At 39.4% G+C, this 7658-nt stretch overlaps 1 protein-coding gene across 3 annotated transcripts in view; it reads left to right on the top strand.

The window, feature by feature from the left end:
• Positions 1-3665: 3665 nt before the first annotated feature.
• Positions 3666-7658, top strand: part of MKP-4 (MAPK Phosphatase 4) — a 74123-nt gene continuing 70130 nt past the window's right edge. The window contains exons 1-2 of one of the 3 annotated variants that reach the window (XM_069329505.1): positions 3691-3784; positions 7262-7608. The gene's annotated coding sequence lies outside the window, so the exon portion shown is untranslated. Of the gene's footprint in view, positions 3785-7261; positions 7609-7658 lie in introns of all 3 variants that reach the window. The other 2 variants (XM_045741699.2, XM_045741684.2) reach the window with 2 other exon arrangements.

Below are 7658 nucleotides of genomic sequence, written 5' to 3'. Positions count from 1 at the left end.
CAAGCACAAATACCATAGTTGAGATATGGATAGATAAGGGAGTAATAGAGAGTCACCAGGGCAGGGCGGGGTACATAATATCTGATCTTAGAAAGAATGCCAACAGTTTTTGAAACTTTTTTTTTATATATTTAGAATGTGTCCCTGGAAATTCAGCTTGTGGTCAATGAGAATGCCAAGGAATTTGCCATCTAATTTGTTACAAATTTGGGTATTGTTTATTTTGAGATTTATTTGATTAGAGGATTTATTGCCAAACAGAATATAGAAAGTTTTGTCAATGTTAAGGGTGAGTTTGTTAGCAGTTAGCCAAAGATGGACTTTATTTAGCTCAGTATTTACTGTGGCATTTAGAGCAAGGGGGTCAGGACTGGAGTAAATGAAGGTTGTGTCGTCAGCAAATAGAATTGGTTTGAGGTGTTGGGAGGCATTTGGAAGGTCATTAATGTAGATGAGAAAGAGGAGAGGGCCAAGTATGCTGTTCTGAGGAACACCAATGTTGATGGGTAGGGTGGGAGAAATTGAATTATTCACAGAAACATACTGGAGCCTGTCAGTAAGGTAGGATTTGAGGTATTGCAGGGAGTGTCCTCTGACTCCATAATGATGTAATTTGAGAAGAAGGTTTTGGTGGTTGACAGTGTCAAAAGCTTTACGCAGGTCCACAAATAACCCAACAGGGAACTCATTTTTATCAAGAGCTGTATGAATCGAGTTAAGCATACTAATAAGTGCATCGTTAGTGCTTTTTTTGGGTCTGAAGCCATATTGGCAAGGGCTAAGTATATTGTGTTTGGCTAGATACGAGTAAAGATGCTTATAGATTAGTTTTTCAAAAAATTTTGACAAGTTTGGCAGGATTGATATAGGTCTGTAGTTGTTAACATCTGTGAGATCACCACATTTGTGGACAGGCGTTACTCTCGCTTTTTTTAGAATATCTGGAAAGGTTTGGAGTTCAAGTGACTTGTTGAAGAGCAAAGCAATAGCAGGGGCTAAAGATCTGGAGGCTTTTTTGTAAATTAAAGTTGGTATCTCCTCAAGGGCACTAGACTTGGTTTTAAGGGAAAGGATTATCTCATTGACGTCAGTGGAATTAATAGGCTTTAGGTACAGAGACTGTGGATAGTTACCTGTAAGATAGTCCTTAACGTCAGTACTGGAAGATGGAATATCATTTGCAAGGGATGACCCAATGGAAGAGAAGAACCTATTGAACTCAATGGCAGAATCAGAAGGCTGAAGACTTAAGGCTAGACTTAGATCTAGGAAGGTGGTATATGACTTTTCAGTGTGCAGGGTAAGAAAGGTGGTGATGCAATGATGCACACTCCTTCCATGCATGAAGCCATATATCTGGGGGGATAGCATGGTTCTTATTCTATGGAGGAGACGGTTTAGGACAATTCTCTCGAATGTTTTGCAAATGCAGCTAGTAAGGGAAATTGGGCGGAAAGCATTCTCTTGATTTGGCATGATTATACTGTTGGTCCAAGAGATAGGAAGTTCCCCAGTAACATAGCTCATATTATACAGCTCAAGCAGGGAATTCCCTGGTACTAAAGGGAGCAGACGCAATATGTCATAAGTGATACCATATTCCTATACATCAATGGTATGCCTAATGTCTAACACTCATAAATCTGAATTATTTGCTGACGATACTACCTTCATTAATGATTATGGTAACAGTCAATTTCATGTGGATTCCATCTCATGTTGGCCTCCGAATGCATGATAGAGCTGACGAGTTAGCCAAAGAATCTACCCTTAAAGGAGAAATTGAGTATAACCTTGGATAACCAATAAGCAATCTAAGAGCAATAGTACACAAAGAATGTCGACAAAATCTTGTAGATCTGAGGCAAAGTGAAATCAATACAAGTTAGGCGTCAGCTTTTGATGTCAGTTTGACAAGTTTGATGTCAATGAAAAAGATAAGGAGTGTAAATTATGTAGTATGCCGCACGTCCACACCTTAGAACATTATGTATTAGAGTGTCAACTTATTGATAACTATAGAAATAAGGAAATAAGTAGTGTACCAAATCAAATTGTTTGGATGTGTGATAATGGTATGATAGACAGTATACTTAGGAGCTACAAGAATTTTGCCCCAAGAGTGTAACACTTATATACGGTGCTTACTATATTAACCTACAATGTTAATTAGGATTCGTTTTAGTTTAGTTCATTTATTATGCACCCCATACCCATCTTGTGGGCGGTAGTGGAAAGGGTTACAGAGGCACATAATGGGCTCAGGGACTGAACCCCACAATTCATTTAGCTAAGCAAGTTACAATCTTGATGAGCTAGTTACAAAATTCAATATAAGTCATCACATCAACAATGGGTTCGAGATCGACCTCAAGTACAGGTTCTAAATTAAGCAACTGACATATGTGGAGAGCTAGTGTCAAAATTTATATGTTTGTCCTGCACACCGCCCCCCATCCAGTGGGCAGCGGTGGATAGGTTACAATCACTTAGTTACTACCTACAGTTAGCAAACTGCATGGGGATATTTGGCTAAAATTTCTGGTAGCAGATCATTTTGAATGAAATATTGACACATCGCTGGAACATTGGTTATAGAATTGTCTCTAAATTCACGTATCTTTTCGCACTCCATCACATAGTGACGGAGGGTGTGCGAATAATTTTGTTGACACAGTTTACATTTGGTCAGGTCTACATCAGCAGATAATGAGAATTCCCAGAGATACTCGTAACCGAGTCTAAGCCGAGCAGTAGTAACATCTAGAAGTCTGCTGATTTTATTGGATGATCCATAGATGTGTGGCTCCTCTTGCATGATAGTATGATGATAGATGGAATTACTGGTGTCAATTTCACTTTGCCTCAGATCTACAAGATTTTGTTGAAGTTCTCGGTGTACTGCTGCTCTCAGATTGCTCATTGACAATCCAAGGTTACACTCAACGGCTCCTTTAAAGGCAGATTCTTTGGCTAACTTATCAGCTCTATCATGCATTCGGAGGCCAACATGAGATGGAGACCACATGAAATGGACTCTGTTACCATCCTTAATAATTTTGTTGTATTTGTGTCTAGCTTCGGACACGAGCATGTTACAGTTATTTCTTAAAGAGTTGAGAGCATTTAAGGATGATAAGGAGTCACTTACAATTAATGTAGGATTCGTGAACTGTTATTTGTCTATAGGTACTCACTGAATTTGTGCGCCCCTTGAAGGACTTGAAGTAGAGGGGGGTAGAAATAGCTTAAGCTACTCTATCCCTTTGAGATGTATTTCTTCGTGTCTCAATAAACATACTTGAACTTGAAGGCGTCAGCCTTACCTCAAGCAAGGGTTTGTAACCCTTTCCACTACGCTTTGCGTAATAATGGCTTTAGGCATTGTATGTACTAGCTCTATCTATATATTCATCAAAATTTGTATCACCCCTTGTATGTATGTACTTTACCTAAATAAGCATTTGATTTGATTTGAACTATTCCACGGGGGCATAATAAATAAATGAAAGTGGAAAAATAAACAGGAGGATGGGTTGCTGATGGTCAAATGAAAGTTTAATATTTAGAACATTTGTTGTTTAATGAAGAAAATTATTAAGATAATTAAATTTTTCTATTGGGTTTAACAGTGAAATAGTGTCGTACATATAGTTTATGCTCGCACTATCTGTAACAGCTGGGAGACGTAAACACCGCCAGGGTTCAAGCAGGCCGGCAGCGGAGCTCCTTGCATCCAATTTTTTTTACGGAGAACTTTGGATCGGTATTCTTCTGTATTAAGGTAACAACATTTCGCTTTTTCTAACTTTTATCATGTTTAGGCAGTCATAGCCTTGTCAAATAAAACTCTACAAGGATGGGGATATACCGTCAACTGATTTAGAAATGGCAAATGAATTTAATAGTTTCTTTTCATCGGTTGGTGCTAATCTTGCCAGTAAAATCCCACAGACTCAGACACATATTAACACATATCTCTCAGGCAGCTATCCAAACTCTCTTCTCCTTTCACCAATCAGCCCGGCAGATGTTGTGTCCATCATACACTCTCTAAAAACCAAGGCAGGGAACACCAGTGAAATTCCGTCCATTGTGTACAAGAGAGCCTCCCATGCCCTTGCCCCACCCATAGCACTACTGTTCAACAAATCTATAGAGTGTCACACCTTCCCTGATATCCTCAAAAAAGCAAGAGTAACGCCAGTCCATAAAGGAGGCAATCCGGCGGACATAAACAATTATAGACCAATATCAAATCTACCCATTCTATCAAAAATATTTGAAAAAATTATTTACAAACAGCTCTATTCCTACCTCGTAAAATTCGACATACTCAGCCCCTGCCAGTTTGGCTTCCGGTCCCAAAAGAGTACCAATGATGCAATCATTAGTCTCCTTGACATTATCTACTCAGCCCTTGACAAAAATGAGTTTCCGATTGGACTCTTCATTGACCTAAGAAAAGCCTTTGATACTGTTAATCACGACTACCTCTTATTTAAACTCCAGCATTATGGAATCCGAGGCCTTGCCCTTGACTACATCCGATCCTATCTTAGTGACAGACACCAATATGTAACCATCAATGATACAACTTCTTCCACTCTACCAATTACCGTTGGAGTGCCACAGGGCAGCATCTTAGGACCTCTTCTATTTCTTATATATATAAACGATCTGCCTAATGTCTCTAATATTCTCAAACCTATATTGTTTGCTGACGATACTACCCTTATCTACTCAAACCTCAACCCACATACACTAAATAATGTTGTGAATAATGAATTAAAAAAAGTCCACTTATGGATGTCAACGAACAAACTAACATTAAACATCGAAAAGACTTACTACATCTTATTTGGAAACAAATCATCAAATGCAATTCAGCTACAGATAGACAACATTAACATCAGTAATAAAAATGATGGCAAGTTTCTTGGCCTATTCCTAGACAAGAGACTCAACTTCAGCACCCACATTCAACACATAACTAAGAAAGTCTCTAAGACAGTTGGTATACTCTCCAAAATCAGATATTATGTTCCTAACTCTGCTCTCCTCTCACTATATTATGCACTAATCTACCCCTATCTTAATTATGGTATCTGTGCATGGGGGTCTACCACTGCAAACCACCTTAAGCCCATCATCACACAGCAAAAATCTGCTATCAGAATAATAACTAACTCTGCTTTCAGACAACACTCAGCTCCCTTGTTTAAATCTCTAAACTTGCTAAATATTAACTCCCTCCACACATTCTCTTGTGTCAACTACATTTACAAAACCCTGTTCTTAAATGCAAACCATGCTCTGAAACTCTCCCTGGACAGATGTAATAGGACCCATTATCACCACACCAGAAATAAATATCTCTTTGATATCCCCAGGGTCAAACTTAATCTGTGTAAACACTCTATGCAAATTAAGGGACCTAGTCTATGGAACTCACTCCCTAGTGAATTGAAAAACTGTAAAACTTTTGCCTTATTTAAAAGCAAAACCAAAAAGTACCTAACTTCATCTATTTAGTTTCCTACACTGAGCTTTAATTTGCTCTGTACCTAGTGGTACCCAATCTCCTAATTTTTATGTAATATCAAACAACCTTATCATTGTGTTCATTGCTGTCTTCTTTTATGTGCTAGCCATATGCTGTATTGTGACTACCAATTTTTGTCAACTACCATTCAAGCTGTCATTGCAATCAATCTTATATTGTTTCTGCTGTATTGTGCCTACCAATTTGTTGTCAACTACCATTTTAAGCTGTCATTGCAATCAATCATAGCTACCTATGTGCTTTAATATACTGTACCTATAATTTTCTCTCATCTTTTTTTTTTTTTCATTCCATGTAATCTGTTATCATTTTTTTGTCTATAAATTTTGCAAGTATTTACCTCCTTAAAATTTTCTTAGATTAAGGACCTGCCCGAAACGCTGCGCGTGCTAGTGGCTTTACAAGACTGTAATTACCATAATTGTATCCTCACATTCCTTATGTACATTCTTGTATATGCATAAATAAAATAATAAATAAATAAATAAATAAATAAAATGCTGCACATTATTGCGAAGCTGAGATTAATCATGTTGGATTAATACTCCATAAACATCTCACCCTACGGTGCGGCAAGTCTCCCTTTAACACACACTTCTGTTTAAGTCGCCGCTTCTCTGTCTACAGCACAACCCAACAAACACTTTTGAAACTCATATCATTCTCAACATAAACACGCCTCCCTACATTTGTACTGGTGCAGTCATCGGGAGGATAAACCCTTCATGCAGGCGATGAGTCACAATAACGTGGCTAAAGTATGTTGACCAGACCACACACTGGAAGGTGAAGGGACGACGACGTTTCGGGCCGTCCTTGACCATTCTCAAGTCGATTGTGATGAGGAATTGATTGATTGATTGATAAAGATTAAGCCACCCAAGAGGGGGCACAGGCATGAATAGCCCATAAGTGGTGGCCCTTTTGAGCCATTACCAGTATCAAGAGCTGATACTGGAGATCTGTGGAGGCGCGACTGCACCCTGCTTGACGGGAGATGTCTCCCTGTGATGAGGAAGTTCTTGTTGTTTTAGATTCAGCTACTCGGAACATAAGTTCCAAGTAGCACGGGCTATGGTGAGCCCGTAGTGGACTTTCCTGGCACAGGAGCGGAGCAAGTAGCACGGGCTATGGTTAGCCTCCGATGAGGAAGTAGATGCAGGCAATAAATAGGCAAGAGAGAGGTGAGGAGCTAAGTAAGGTGCAGTAGAAGGGATAGTAGTAGGAATAAGAACTGCAGAGGGCCTATTAGTCCATACAAGGCAGCTCCTATTATAACCACCGAATGAGAAGGAGATAGTAATAGGAATAAGAAGAGGATAGTAAGGGAATGTAAGAGAAAATAATGAACAGAAAAAAGAGAGAAGAGAGAAAGAAAAGGAAAGAGAAAGAAAGATAAATGGAAGGGTAAGCTTATGTTAGGTCACGTTTGTTAGAAAGATTAGAGCATTTAAGTATGTACTGTGAAAAGGAAGAGTCCACAGCAACAAAGCCAGGACTTAAGTTCATGTTGGGTACATTGTGCATTAGAGCCGATTCAACAAGACGGCGTCTGTGTAGAGTAGAGGCAGGAAAGATTATTTTAGAGGAAGACCAATCAATAGGATAATTGGAATCCCTCACATAACAGAGGAGAGCATTGTTAGTGTCTGCAGACTTAACACTTCTCTTGTGTTCTTTAAGTCTGTCATTCAGTGTACGGCCAGTTTCGCCAAAGTATTGGAGAGGACAAGACGAACAGGAAATAGAGTAGACACCAGCAGCATTAGAAGCAGGAGGAGCAGTGTGAACTAGATTGCTACGTAGTGTGTTAGTTTGTCGAAAGGCGAGCTTTATGTCAAGAGGACGAAAGGTATTGGTAAAAGTGTTCTGGACGAAAGAGGACGAAACAAAGAACACAAACACTTGAGGCATCAGGGTGAAAGAAACTTTTTGCCCATTTGTCTCCGCCTTCACCGGGGATCGAACCCGGAACCTCAGGACTACGAATCCGAAGTGCTGTCCACTCGGTTGTCAGGCACCCCTGACAGCTGTGCTATATAGTGAGTACAGTTCATGTAATAGGGGTGTTTTGGTGTGGTAGTATTGTGGT

Source organism: Procambarus clarkii, chromosome 22, assembly GCF_040958095.1.
Source record: "Procambarus clarkii isolate CNS0578487 chromosome 22, FALCON_Pclarkii_2.0, whole genome shotgun sequence".
Lineage (NCBI taxonomy): Eukaryota > Metazoa > Arthropoda > Malacostraca > Decapoda > Cambaridae > Procambarus > Procambarus clarkii.
The sequence above is the reverse complement of the archived record's forward strand: the minus strand, read 5'-3'. Positions and strand labels throughout refer to the sequence as shown.